Here is a 14,821-nt window from a genome sequence, read left to right as displayed (position 1 = left end):
ATGTGAGTGATATAATGTGATGTGGTTTTGGTGCACACTGACCTTGCACTTAGGATTTTTTTGAGCATCTCAAAATTCAAAAAATGTCCTGTCAACACTAAATAAAACAAAAAATAGGACACCATCAGCAACAAACCCTAACCTGGGTAGATTATTTATCAGAGACATTTTATAAAACTTCTATATTGAATAAGTGAAAACATATTCTACATAACTGAACTTGTGCTTTATTTAACTGCAAAACACCAAACAAAGCATAACCCTTGCCACCCTACATTTTTTATCCCTTCAACTCAATGAATGATAATAACTATGTTGGATATAATCAAACAATAGATTGAAGATTTGCATTGTATTGTCATATGTACAAAGTACTAATACTAAATAAAGCTTGAGTGCATTTTTCGAATTTAACAAGAAGCCGTCTTTCTCCAACAGAGGGTGCAGTGGCCAAGTGGTAAGGCGTTGGTCTCGTAAACCAAAGATCATGGGTTCAATCCCCATCTGTGCCTAATACTCTCTCAAATTAATATATTGAGTGTGATAATAATTGGCAATAAGCTAGTGAACCATATTAACCTCATTTATGAAGGCATGTATCTCATCTGGGTGTAAGGAAGAAAACATGTACCATTCACCAGGGTAAGAGAAGGTTATTGTCCTCATCCGCCTTCACCATCCACTTCCTGGATTAATGTTGGCTCAGAGATAACACAATCATGGAAAAACTGTTGCTTGTGCATTTCTTTGTTATGATAACAAAAGTAGAATTCAGTCTGCCCCCTCCTGCAACTTCTCACCAAGTTTTTCGTGAGAATGTACAGTCTAATCACTGGGCAAGAGGAGAAGGGAAAAGTTTCCTCCTGCCTGCAGCAGACATGACATGATCACAGCCTAGACAAAGTTACCAACTAAAGCTCATGGATGGATTATAAGTATGAAACCAGGAGCAATCTCTGTGCTAGAAGTGGAGACTTACAGTACAAACGTTGGAACACCTCAGACGAAGATCCACTTTTGAAACACTGCATATACTCTTGAGCTTGGCATCATACTACAAGATTTAAGAGACTGAAGATGGCATAGAAGTATACAACTGGCCAGCAGCAGGAGCATTTCAATGAGCAAGACTGGGCCAAAATTTACTAGAGACAAGAGCACATGCTGGGGGCTTCACTACAAGAATTAAGATACAGAAGTGCTTGAACATCAGCATGACAATTTTAATGAGGGATGAGGCCTAACCAGTGTAAGCCCAACTTTTATTTTATCAAGGTGGAGAGGGGGTGCAGGTAATGTGAGTGATATAATGTGATGTGGTTTTGGTGCACACTGACCTTGCACTTAGGATTATTTTGAGCATCTCAAAATTCAAAAAATTTTCTGTCAACACTAAATAAAACAAAAAATAGGACACCATCAGCAACAAACCCTCACCTGGGTAGATTATTTAACAGAGACATTTTATAAAACTTCTATATTGAATAAGTGAAACCATATTCTACATAACTGAACTTGTGCTTTATTTAACTGCAAAACACCAAACAAAGCATAACCCCTGCCACCCTACATTTTTTATCCCTTCAAGTCAAAGAATGATAATAACTATGTTGGATATAATCAAACAATAGATTGAAGATTTGCATTGTATTATCATATGTACAAAGTACTAATACTAAATAAAACTTGAGTGCATTTTTCGAATTTAACAAGAAGCCGTCTTTCTCCAACAGAGGCTGCAGTGGCCAAGTGGTAAGGCGTTGGTCTCGTAAACCAAAGATCATGGGTTCAATCCCCATCTGTGCCTAATACTCTCCCAAATTAATATATTGAGTGTGATAATAATTGGCAATAAGCTTGTGAACCATATTAACCTCATTTATGAAGGCATGTGTCTCATCTGGGTGTAAGGATTTAAACATGTACCATTCACTAGGGTAAGAGAAGGTTATTGTCCTCATCCGGCTTCACCATCCACTTCCTGGATTAATGTTGGCTCAGAGATAACACAATCATGGAAAAACTGTTGCTTGTGCATTTCTTTGTTATGATAACAAAAGTAGAATTCAGTCTGCCCCCTCCTGCAACTTCTCACCAAGTTTTTCGTGAGAATGTACAGTCTAATCACTGGGCAAGAGGAGAAGGGAAAAGTTTCCTCCTGCCTGCAGCAGACATGACATGATCACAGCCTAGACAAATTTACCAACTAAAGCTCATGGATGGATTATAAGTATGAAACCAGGAGCAATCTCTGTGCTAGAAGTGGAGACTTACAGTACAAACGTTGGAACACCTCAGACGAAGATCCACTTTTGAAACACTGCATATACTCTTGAGCTTGGCATCATACTACAAGATTTAAGAGACTGAAGATGGCATAGAAGTATACAACTGGCCAGCAGCAGGAGCATTTCAATGAGCAAGACTGGGCCAAAATTTACTAGAGACAAGAGCACATGCTGGGGGCTTCACTACAAGAATTAAGATACAGAAGTGCTTGAACATCAGCCGGACAATTTTAATGAGGGATAAGGCCTAACCAGTGTAAGCCCAACTTTTATTTTATCAAGGTGGAGAGGGGATGCAGGTAATGTGAGTGATATAATGTGATGTGGTTTTGGTGCACACTGACCTTGCACTTAGGATTTTTTTGAGCATCTCAAAATTCAAAAAATGTCCTGTCAACACTAAATAAAACAAAAAATAGGACACCATCAGCAACAAACCCTCACCTGGGTAGATTATTTATCAGAGACATTTTATAAAACTTCTATATTGAATAAGTGAAAACATATTCTACATAACTGAACTTGTGCTTTATTTAACTGCAAAACACCAAACAAAGCATAACCCCTGCCACCCTACATTTTTTATCCCTTCAACTCAATGAATGATAATATCTATGTTGGATATAATCAAACAATAGATTGAAGATTTGCATTGTATTGTCATATGTACAAAGTACTAATACTAAATAAAGCTTGAGTGCATTTTTCGAATTTAACAAGAAGCCGTCTTTCTCCAACAGAGGGTGCAGTGGCCAAGTGGTAAGGCGTTGGTCTCGTAAACCAAAGATCATGGGTTCAATCCCCATCTGTGCCTAATACTCTCTCAAATTAATATATTGAGTGTGATAATAATTGGCAATAAGCTTGTGAACCATATTAACCTCATTTATGAAGGCATGTGTCTCATCTGGGTGTAAGGATTTAAACATGTACCATTCACTAGGGTAAGAGAAGGTTATTGTCCTCATCCGGCTTCACCATCCACTTCCTGGATTAATGTTGGCTCAGAGATAACACAATCATGGAAAAACTGTTGCTTGTGCATTTCTTTGTTATGATAACAAAAGTAGAATTCAGTCTGCCCCCTCCTTCAACTTCTCACCAAGTTTTTCGTGAGCATGTACAGTCTAATCACTGGGCAAGAGGAGAAGGGAAAAGTTTCCTCCTGCCTGCAGCAGACATGACATGATCACAGCCTAGACAAAGTTACCAACTAAAGCTCATGGATGGATTATAAGTATGAAACCAGGAGCAATCTCTGTGCTAGAAGTGGAGACTTACAGTACAAACGTTGGAACACCTCAGACGAAGATCCACTTTTGAAACACTGCATATACTCTTGAGCTTGGCATCATACTACAAGATTTAAGAGACTGAAGACAGCATAGAAGTATACAACTGGCCAGCATCAGGAGCATTTCAATGAGCAAGACTGGGCCAAAATTTACTAGAGACAAGAGCACATGCTGGGGGCTTCACTACATGAATTAAGATACAGAAGTGCTTGAACATCAGCAGGACAATTTTAATGAGGGATAAGGCCTAACCAGTGTAAGCCCAACTTTTATTTTATCAAGGTGGAGAGGGGGTGCAGGTAATGTGAGTGATATAATGTGTTGTGGTTTTGGTGCACACTGACCTTGCACTTAGGATTATTTTGAGCATCTCAAAATTCAAAAAATTTTCTGTCAACACTAAATAAAACAAAAAATAGGACACCATCAGCAACAAACCCTCACCTGGGTAGATTATTTAACAGAGACATTTTATAAAACTTCTATATTGAATAAGTGAAACCATATTCTACAGAACTGAACTTGTGCTTTATTTAACTGCAAAACACCAAACAAAGCATAACCCTTGCCACCCTCCATTTTTTATCCCTTCAAGTCAAAGAATGATAATAACTATGTTGGATATAATCAAACAATAGATTGAAGATTTGCATTGTATTATCATATGTACAAAGTACTAATACTAAATAAAACTTGAGTGCATTTTTCGAATTTAACAAGAAGCCGTCTTTCTCCAACAGAGGCCGCAGTGGCCAAGTGGTAAGGCGTTGGTCTCGTAAACCAAAGATCATGGGTTCAATCCCCATCTGTGCCTAATACTCTCTCAAATTAATATATTGAGTGTGATAATAATTGGCAATAAGCTTGTGAACCATATTAACCTCATTTATGAAGGCATGTGTCTCATCTGGGTGTAAGGAGGAAAACATGTACCATTCACTAGGGTAAGAGAAGGTTATTGTCCTCATCCGGCTTCACCATCCACTTCCTGGATTAATGTTGGCTCAGAGATAACACAATCATGGAAAAACTGTTGCTTGTACATTTCTTTGTTATGATAACAAAAGTAGAATTCAGTCTGCCCCCTCCTGCAACTTCTCACCAAGTTTTTCGTAAGAATGTACAGTCTAATCACTGGGCAAGAGGAGAAGGGAAAAGTTTCCTCCTGCCTGCAGCAGACATGACATGATCACAGCCTAGACAAAGTTACCAACTAAAGCTCATGGATGGATTATAAGTATGAAACCAGGAGCAATCTCTGTGCTAGAAGTGGAGACTTACAGTACAAACGTTGGAACACCTCAGACGAAGATCCACTTTTGAAACACTGCATATACTCTTGAGCTTGGCATCATACTACAAGATTTAAGAGACTGAAGATGGCATAGAAGTATACAACTGGCCAGCAGCAGGAGCATTTCAATGAGCAAGACTGGGCCAAAATTTACTAGAGACAAGAGCACATGCTGGGGGCTTCACTACAAGAATTAAGATACAGAAGTGCTTGAACATCAGCCGGACAATTTTAATGAGGGATAAGGCCTAACCAGTGTAAGCCCAACCTTTATTTTATCAAGGTGGAGAGGTTGTGCAGGGAATGTGAGTGATATAATGTGATTTGGTTTTGGTGCACACTGACCTTGCACTTAGGATTTTTTTGAGCATCTCAAAATTCAAAAAATGTCCTGTCAACACTAAATAAAGCGAAAAATAGGACACCATCAGCAACAAACCCTCACCTGGGTAGATTATTTATCAGAGACATTTTATAAAACTTCTATATTGAATAAGTGAAACCATATTCTACATAACTGAACTTGTGCTTTATTTAACTGCAAAACACCAAACAAAGCATAACCCCTGCCACCCTACATTTTTTATCCCTTCAAGTCAAAGAATGATAATAACTATGTTGGATATAATCAAACAATAGATTGAAGATTTGCATTGTATTGTCATATGTACAAAGTACTAATACTAAATAAAGCTTGAGTGCATTTTTCTAATTTAACAAGAAGCCGTCTCTCTCCAACAGAGGGTGCAGTGGCCAAGTGGTAAGGCGTTGGTCTCGTAAACCAAAGATCATGGGTTCAAACCCCATCTGTGCCTAATACTCTCTCAATCTAATGTATTGAGTGTGATAATAATTGGCAATAAGCTAGTGAACCATATTAACCTCATTTATGAAGGCATGTATCTCATCTGGGTGTAAGGAAGAAAACATGTACCATTCACCAGTGTAAAAGAAGGTTATTGTCCTCATCCGGGTTCACCATCCACTTCCTGGATTAATGTTGGCTCAGAGATAACACAATCATGGAAAAACTGTTGCTTGTGCATTTCTTTGTTATGATAACAAAAGTAGAATTCAGTCTGCCCCCTCCTGCAACTTCTCACCAAGTTTTTCTTGAGAATGTACAGTCTAATCACTGGGCAAGAGGAGAAGGGAAAAGTTTCCTCCTGCCTGCAGCAGACATGACATGAACACAGCCTAGACAAAGTTACCAACTAAAGCTCATGGATGGATTATAAGTATGAAACCAGGATCAATCCCTGTGCTAGAAGTGGAGACTTACATTACAAACGTTGGAACGCCTCAGACGAAGATCCACTTTTGAAACACTGCATATACTCTTGAGCTTGGCATCATACTACAAGATTTAAGAGACTGAAGATGGCATAGAAGTATACAACTGGCCAGCAGCAGAAGCATTTCAATGAGCAAGACTGGGCCAAAATTTACTAGAGACAAGAGCACATGCTGGGGGCTTCACTACAAGAATTAAGATACAGAAGTGCTTGAACATCAGCCGGACAATTTTAATGAGGGATAAGGCCTAACCAGTGTAAGCCCAACTTTTATTTTATCAAGGTGGAGAGGGGGTGCAGGTAATGTGAGTGATATAATGTGATGTGGTTTTGGTGCACACTGACCTTGCACTTAGGATTTTTTTGAGCATCTCAAAATTCAAAAAATGTCCTGTCAACACTAAATAAAACAAAAAATAGGACACCATCAGCAACAAACCCTAACCTGGGTAGATTATTTATCAGAGACATTTTATAAAACTTCTATATTGAATAAGTGAAAACATATTCTACATAACTGAACTTGTGCTTTATTTAACTGCAAAACACCAAACAAAGCATAACCCTTGCCACCCTACATTTTTTATCCCTTCAACTCAATGAATGATAATAACTATGTTGGATATAATCAAACAATAGATTGAAGATTTGCATTGTATTGTCATATGTACAAAGTACTAATACTAAATAAAGCTTGAGTGCATTTTTCGAATTTAACAAGAAGCCGTCTTTCTCCAACAGAGGGTGCAGTGGCCAAGTGGTAAGGCGTTGGTCTCGTAAACCAAAGATCATGGGTTCAATCCCCATCTGTGCCTAATACTCTCTCAAATTAATATATTGAGTGTGATAATAATTGGCAATAAGCTAGTGAACCATATTAACCTCATTTATGAAGGCATGTATCTCATCTGGGTGTAAGGTAGAAAACATGTACCATTCACCAGGGTAAGAGAAGGTTATTGTTCTCATCCGGGTTCACCATCCACTTCCTGGATTAATGTTGGCTCAGAGATAACACAATCATGGAAAAACTGTTGCTTGTGCATTTCTTTGTTATGATAACAAAAGTAGAATTCAGTCTGCCCCCTCCTGCAACTTCTCACCAAGTTTTTCGTGAGAATGTACAGTCTAATCACTGGGCAAGAGGAGAAGGGAAAAGTTTCCTCCTGCCTGCTGCAGACATGACATGATCACAGCCTAGACAAAGTTACCAACTAAAGCTCATGGATGGATTATAAGTATGAAACCAGGAGCAATCCCTGTGCTAGAAGTGGAGACTTACAGTACAAACGTTGGAACACCTCAGACGAAGATCCACTTTTGAAACACTGCATATACTCTTGAGCTTGGCATCATACTACAAGATTTAAGAGACTGAAGATGGCATAGAAGTATACAACTGGCCAGCAGCAGGAGCATTTCAATGAGCAAGACTGGGCCAAAATTTACTAGAGACAAGAGCACATGCTGGGGGCTTCACTACAAGAATTAAGATACAGAAGTGCTTGAACATCAGCCGGACAATTTTAATGAGGGATAAGGCCTAACCAGTGTAAGCCCAACCTTTATTTTATCAAGGTGGAGAGGGGGTGCAGGGAATGTGAGTGATATAATGTGATTTGGTTTTGGTGCACACTGACCTTGCACTTAGGATTTTTTTGAGCATCTCAAAATTCAAAAAATGTCCTGTCAACACTAAATAAAGCGAAAAATAGGACACCATCAGCAACAAACCCTCACCTGGGTAGATTATTTATCAGAGACATTTTATAAAACTTCTATATTGAATAAGTGAAACCATATTCTACATAACTGAACTTGTGCTTTATTTAACTGCAAAACACCAAACAAAGCATAACCCCTGCCACCCTACATTTTTTATCCCTTCAAGTCAAAGAATGATAATAACTATGTTGGATATAATCAAACAATAGATTGAAGATTTGCATTGTATTGTCATATGTACAAAGTACTAATACTAAATAAAGCTTGAGTGCATTTTTCTAATTTAACAAGAAGCCGTCTCTCTCCAACAGAGGGCGCAGTGGCCAAGTGGTAAGGCGTTGGTCTCGTAAACCAAAGATCATGGGTTCAAACCCCATCTGTGCCTAATACTCTCTCAAATTAATGTATTGAGTGTGATAATAATTGGCAATAAGCTAGTGAACCATATTAACCTCATTTATGAAGGCATGTATCTCATCTGGGTGTAAGGAAGAAAACATGTACCATTCACAAGGGTAAGAGAAGGTTATTGTCCTCATCCGGGTTCACCATCAACTTCCTGGATTAATGCTGGCTTAGAGATAACATAATCATGGAAAAACTGTTGCTTGTGCATTTATTTGTTATGATAACAAAAGTAGAATTCAGTATGCCCCCTCCTGCAACTTCTCACCAAGTTTTTCGTGAGAATGTACAGTCTAATCACTGGGCAAGAGGAGAAGGGAAAAGTTTCCTCCTGCCTGCAGCAGACATGACATGAACACAGCCTAGACAAAGTTACCAACTAAAGCTCATGGATGGATTATAAGTATGAAACCAGGAGCAATCCCTGTGCTAGAAGTGGAGACTTACATTACAAACGTTGGAACGCCTCAGACGAAGATCCACTTTTGAAACACTGCATATACTCTTGAGCTTGGCATCATACTACAAGATTTAAGAGACTGAAGATGGCATAGAAGTATACAACTGGCCAGCAGCAGAAGCATTTCAATGAGCAAGACTGGGCCAAAATTTACTAGAGACAAGAGCACATGCTGGGGGCTTCGCTACAAGAATTAAGATACAGAAGTGCTTGAACATCAGCCGGACAATTTTAATGAGGGATAAGGCCTAACCAGTGTAAGCCCAACTTTTATTTTATCAAGGTGGAGAGGGGATGCAGGTAATGTGAGTGATATAATGTGATGTGGTTTTGGTGCACACTGACCTTGCACTTAGGATTTTTTTGAGCATCTCAAAATTCAAAAAATGTCCTGTCAACACTAAATAAAACAAAAAATAGGACACCATCAGCAACAAACCCTCACCTGGGTAGATTATTTATCAGAGACATTTTATAAAACTTCTATATTGAATAAGTGAAAACATATTCTACATAACTGAACTTGTGCTTTATTTAACTGCAAAACACCAAACAAAGCATAACCCTTGCCACCCTACATTTTTTATCCCTTCAACTCAATGAATGATAATAACTATGTTGGATATAATCAAACAATAGATTGAAGATTTGCATTGTATTGTCATATGTACAAAGTACTAATACTAAATAAAGCTTGAGTGCATTTTTCGAATTTAACAAGAAGCCGTCTTTCTCCAACAGAGGGTGCAGTGGCCAAGTGGTAAGGCGTTGGTCTCGTAAACCAAAGATCATGGGTTCAATCCCCATCTGTGCCTAATACTCTTCCAAATTAATATATTGAGTGTGATAATAATTGGCAATAAGCTAGTGAACCATATTAACCTCATTTATGAAGGCATGTATCTCATCTGGGTGTAAAGGCCCGTACACACGGTCGGACTTTTTGACAACAAACATGCAAATTAGCTGTTTTGGAGCAACATCCGACTGTGTGTACGCTCCATCGGACAAACTTTTTCTGCTTTCATCGGACTTTTGTTGGCTCTGCGAACGGACAAACTTTTTGACAACAGAAGTCCGATGGAGCAAAGTCCGACCGTGTGTACGCAAAAGCATCGGACTTTAGTCCGAAGTACAAACACGCATGCTCGGAAGTAAGGACCAGCACGAAGAGGTCGGTCTTGTAAAACTAGCATTCGTAATTTAGTTAGCACATTCGTGACGTGTCAAATTTTGAATTTTGGAAATGCAGCGTACATTATCTTAATTTAATGGCTTAGTAATAATAAATATGATTTGCTGGTGATACTGACCAAGTACTAACAAACATATTTTGACATAGGACTTGTGTGCCAATGATATCCAAAAACAATTAATTTTTTGGCCATTTTTTTTTTATTGTACATTCACAACATAAATCAAATTGTAAAATAATTTTAGACATATTTTCTGTCACCACAAATCAAAAAGAAAAATGAAAAACCAAAGAGCAAATAATACACTGAAAACCAAAGCTATAGCTTATTAAATCAGAAGCCTCTAAACTCCCCAGACCACTGGCCTTGTTGGGCCTCCTGGGGCTGATTTTGCCACTGACCACCATGCTGCTGAGGTGGGTGGGCTTGCTGGGGTGGGTAGGTTTGCTGAGGTGGGTAGGTTTGCTGAGGTGGGTAGGTTTGTTGAGGTGGGTAGGCTTGCTGAGGTGGGTAGGCTTGTTGTGGAGGAGGTAAAGGTGTGTGGTCCAAATTACACACATGTGATTTTGTGGTTAGCTCACGCTTCCTGGCCTTGCTGAAGAGCTGGATTATGATCCCCTCACATAGCTCCCTTTGATCTGGGTCAATTTCTCGGAGTTTATTAGCTGTAAAACAGCCAAACCCTTCAGCACTATTGGGTGCTGTGGTGATAACGGAAGTAGCCCTACTTAGAAAGTCAGCTGTGGCATCATCCAGGTGTTGGCTCTTCCTGGCCCTTTTTTTGGGATGACGCAGGGGAGGGATTCTGCATTCTGTTGTCTGGCTACTGGGCCCAGCCTCTTCTTGGCTCAAAAGTTCCTATGTGTGAAAAAACATAATTTTAATGTTTGGTCATCCATCACAAACACTTTTCAGATCATGACTTTTTTAATTTGTAATGTGTCCAATTAGTAAAGACTATCAATCTGACTCCAGCATTTATCATTCTTGTCCAAATCCAGGGGCGTAACTATAGGGGGTGAATCAGTCGCGACCGCAACCGGGCCCTGTGATGCAGGGGGCCCATGCAGCCCCCTCTACATATGGCCAGCAGCAGCATAGGCAGCTAGGGGTACCAGTGCACCATGCACACAGGTGGTGGAGGTGGAGGGTGACCTGTGTCCTCGGCCGGCTCCTCAGAGTACCCCTCTCCTGCTCCATGCATTGCCGCTCAGTCCGATGTCTGTTATCCCCAGCCAGAGTTGCGCCCCCCCCCCCCCCCCTGAGTCCGGCCCACACTGCACTGCATACTTCTCCTGGGTAAACAAACTTTAAGCACACAGATGCAGTGCAGCCCTATGAGAGCCCCCCAGAGGACACTGCAGGCTTGTCTGCCAGCCCCCCTCCTACCCCGTCATACACAGATGATGAAAGGTCTTTCTGGGAGATATGCTGATCACCCGTCCAGCACACTGGATGGAGCCCAGGCCAACATGGATGAGTGTGCGACCTACAGCTTGGTCATGGTGAGTGAGAAGACCTCATCCCCCACACACTATTACATACCCCTCCATCTCCCCCTGGGTACAGGGACCCCTTCTCACCTGGGGTCAGTAACTTCATCTGCCCTGGAGAAAAGGACCTCATCTCTTCTGGGGACGGGGACCCCATCCTGCCTAAGGACTGTCCCCCAATGGGGCACCTACAAATTTTCAAAGTAATAGGCCAAAAAACTACTGATACCAGTGGTGGAACTACAGGGCTCACAAAGGTCATACCTGGTACCACGCCCTGGAGTTCCACCACCGGCATCCGAGGGAAGGGCCCTGGCTGTGGTTCAGGGGGGCCCTTTATGGTTTCTTGCATCGGGGCCCTGAAGGTTCTAGTTATGCCACTGTTCAAATCCTTTTTGGCCACTACTTGTCTATTACTATGTAACTCACTTTTTTAAGACAACTAATTGCTTTAGGCATACTAGCATCTAATTAACAACACACACACTAATATAATATATATATATATATATATATATATATATATATATATATATATATATATATATATATATATATATATATAAATCTATGAAAAAGTTTTTTTAGCCAAGATTTTCAACAATGCTATACCTGAGTCAAGTTGAGCTCCTCCTCCTCTTCATCCTGTGTAGGATCAGGCTCAGTATCGGTGGCCTCAGCTGATGCGGAGGGCAGTGTAGAGAGCGATCTACGTGGTACTGTTTGATCCCGTAAAAAATGGAGGCTATTAAAATACCACAGCTTGGGAACATAGACCTCTTCAGCTGCTGCTCCACTCTTTTTGGATTCCTCGATCTTCTTTCGTTCCCTGTTATACATGCTTCTGAGGCCCCCAATTTTGGTCTTTATTAAACTGTAGGTTGCTCTGGGGTACACTGTTTTTGCTAATTGCACCAGTTGCTCAATTGCTGCTATCCTCATGTTTTTATTGCAATAGTCTTTATTTTTGACTTGCCACAGACAAGTGAGCTCCCTGTATTTTTCAATAAATTGGCTAAGGAATTCATGAGAATTTAAACTTGACTTTGCCATTTTGATCTCTGCAAAACATAAGAAAAAACAAACCATAATTGGTGGCGTATAGCTCATAAGCTGCTCAAAATATGATCCTTTATTTAAGCTGTAGGGACAGGCTGTATGTTCAACTCGAACATGAGTTTGACTTGAACATTGACATCACCCAATAGCAAACCATTTAAGTTTGTTTGTGACAAGTAATAAACCCACAGAACACCCTATTTTAAAAGCCTATGTGAGAATGCCAAAGTCAGAATTTTAATCAACAATATGCAAGCTATTGTCTGAAAAAACTTTGTGACCCAGGGGACATGTATCAACGCAAAAGAACGTTTTAACAAAACTGAATTTTTTTTTCGTGCCCATGTACTTAAGTGAAAAACATTACAGTACCAGCGATAAGGAAAAGTTTTAGAAACGTACCTTCCTTTATGGTCTTTCAGTTTCCGTCAACTTGCGTTCATCTCCCGCCTATGCTGAACGTTACGTTGCATCATACGCTCGTGCTTTATACACGGCGTATACGTCAAATCTCCGCTCTCCGAGCGTCATGACGTTGGGCCGTGACGTTACAGATTCCGCCATGCTTTAATTAATATTTAACGTTCGTGTACTATTGACTTTAATCGTCTTTATTCATGGCCGGACTATTTTAATTATATACACATATGTGTATGTGATAAACTTTCCATACACATATTTATCCCCAAAAATGAATCCTCTATTTTTTCGATTGCATATAGGGTGTCATCGTATATTCCGATCGGATATAGTCCGCGCGGTACGCTCAACATACAGTGCGCATGCGCGAAACTACGCTTGCGTCGCCCGCCCCTGACGTTCTTTTTCTGTAATATTCCCCGCCCCTTCTCTCTTCGTTGCGCAGTGGGAGGAAAGTAAACATGGCGGAGAGACAGACATCCAGTGAGGAGGAATCCCGATCTAGGAGATTCAAGGCCACCAACATGGCCTTTGCAGAAATGGTGGAGATGGTGGCCATTATGACAAGGGATGATTATGATGGGAAGCATGGGCCATATCTGCATCCCAATTTGGTCAAAGATCAAATCCTTACTCGTGTGGTGAAGACTCTGGAGGAGAAATTTGGGGTGCGAAGGTCTAAAGACCAATTGAGAAAACGATGGTCCGACATAAAATTGAGGGAGCCGGATAAGTACCTCCAAATTAAGAAGGTGCTCCGAAAAAGTAAGTACCTGTCCTAAGTTCACATTATACATAGCGACGTGTATGAATTCGTATACCGTTCGTATATTCACACTAGATTCGTAAACCGTACGTGTATTTGCACTAAATTCGTATACCGCATAGGATGTTGTTAGCTGATCCAGGGTTATAACTGTTTTCGTCTGTATCATTTGACGTAATGAGTAAACTTCGTAACGTTATTGTTTAGCTGTCTTTGAAATGTATTTCAGTATGTTTAAAAGGGAAATTTCATTGTCTTCACCTTGGATCTCTTCATTAACAGAAAATTGTACACCACCTCAAAGCAATGTTTCATATCTGTGTGCTAAAGTATACCTTTTGTTTGATTCTCATAGGGCAGAGAAGACTCAGACACCAACCCCGCCAGGATCCCCAACCTCACCGGAACACCCAACCCCGCCAGGACCCCCAACCTCACCAGGACACCCAACCCCGCCGGGACCCCCAACCTCACCGGAAACACCCAACCCCGCCAAGACCCCCAACCTCACCGGAAAGCCCAACCCCACCAGGACCCCCAACCCCGACGGGACCCCCAACCCCACCAGGACCCCGAACCCCACCAGCCTGAATGGCACAGAAATCCAGAGGAGGTGGAGGAAAGAGAGGTGGAGGAAGTGAACACACCAGGTGAGTGTCTGACACCCCAGCTTCATGTAATCTATGTCTATGTATATATGCATATTTCTAAATACATGTTTTTTATCCCATTTTTAGATGATGTGCTGTTTGTGGACCAACAACCTGAAGCGTTCACTACAGACAGTGCACAGAGGCTGATCGGCCAGATCATGGCATGGAATGGGGAGATTGATGCCATGCGCAATCGCCTCAATGCCATGCAGCAGGAAATGAAGAATATGATCGATATTTTGGGAAGAATCTAATACCTTTTTAGCAAAATAATCATTTTCTTCATTTCCTGCTGCATGGTGTTGATGCGATGCCCCCATTCCAATGTTATTGTTATTTGAAAAATGTTTTATGAAAAATCCAAAAAAAATAATCTATACTTTGATTTTACAAAAAAAAATGATCAAAAAAATAAAGAAAAAAAAAGATATGTTGATTTTAAAAAAAAATATTTTAAAAAAATATGTATTTT

General features: G+C 40.4%; 8 non-coding genes across 8 annotated transcripts; all 8 read left to right on the top strand.

Annotated features, from left to right (window-relative positions):
• Positions 1–440: 440 nt before the first annotated feature.
• On the top strand, positions 441–512 carry TRNAT-CGU (transfer RNA threonine (anticodon CGU)). Its single transcript has one exon. It is a non-coding gene; the product is annotated as a tRNA-Thr (tRNA).
• Positions 513–1,734: 1,222 nt separating this feature from the next.
• TRNAT-CGU (transfer RNA threonine (anticodon CGU)) lies at positions 1,735–1,807 on the top strand. Its single transcript has one exon. It is a non-coding gene; the product is annotated as a tRNA-Thr (tRNA).
• Positions 1,808–3,030: 1,223 nt separating this feature from the next.
• On the top strand, positions 3,031–3,102 carry TRNAT-CGU (transfer RNA threonine (anticodon CGU)). Its single transcript has one exon. It is a non-coding gene; the product is annotated as a tRNA-Thr (tRNA).
• Positions 3,103–4,324: 1,222 nt separating this feature from the next.
• On the top strand, positions 4,325–4,397 carry TRNAT-CGU (transfer RNA threonine (anticodon CGU)). Its single transcript has one exon. It is a non-coding gene; the product is annotated as a tRNA-Thr (tRNA).
• A 1,223-nt stretch (positions 4,398–5,620) lies between these two features.
• On the top strand, positions 5,621–5,692 carry TRNAT-CGU (transfer RNA threonine (anticodon CGU)). Its single transcript has one exon. It is a non-coding gene; the product is annotated as a tRNA-Thr (tRNA).
• Positions 5,693–6,915: 1,223 nt separating this feature from the next.
• On the top strand, positions 6,916–6,987 carry TRNAT-CGU (transfer RNA threonine (anticodon CGU)). The gene has a single exon. It is a non-coding gene; the product is annotated as a tRNA-Thr (tRNA).
• Positions 6,988–8,210: 1,223 nt separating this feature from the next.
• On the top strand, positions 8,211–8,282 carry TRNAT-CGU (transfer RNA threonine (anticodon CGU)). The gene has a single exon. It is a non-coding gene; the product is annotated as a tRNA-Thr (tRNA).
• A 1,223-nt stretch (positions 8,283–9,505) lies between these two features.
• TRNAT-CGU (transfer RNA threonine (anticodon CGU)) lies at positions 9,506–9,577 on the top strand. The gene has a single exon. It is a non-coding gene; the product is annotated as a tRNA-Thr (tRNA).
• Positions 9,578–14,821: the final 5,244 nt, after the last annotated feature.

Source organism: Lithobates pipiens, unplaced genomic scaffold (genome assembly GCF_037356315.1).
Source record: "Lithobates pipiens isolate NorthernLeopardFrog02 unplaced genomic scaffold, aLitPip1_a1.2 Scaffold_13, whole genome shotgun sequence".
Taxonomy (NCBI): Eukaryota; Metazoa; Chordata; class Amphibia; order Anura; family Ranidae; genus Lithobates; species Lithobates pipiens.
Note: the sequence above shows the minus strand (reverse complement) of the source record. Positions and strands in the feature narration are given on the sequence as shown.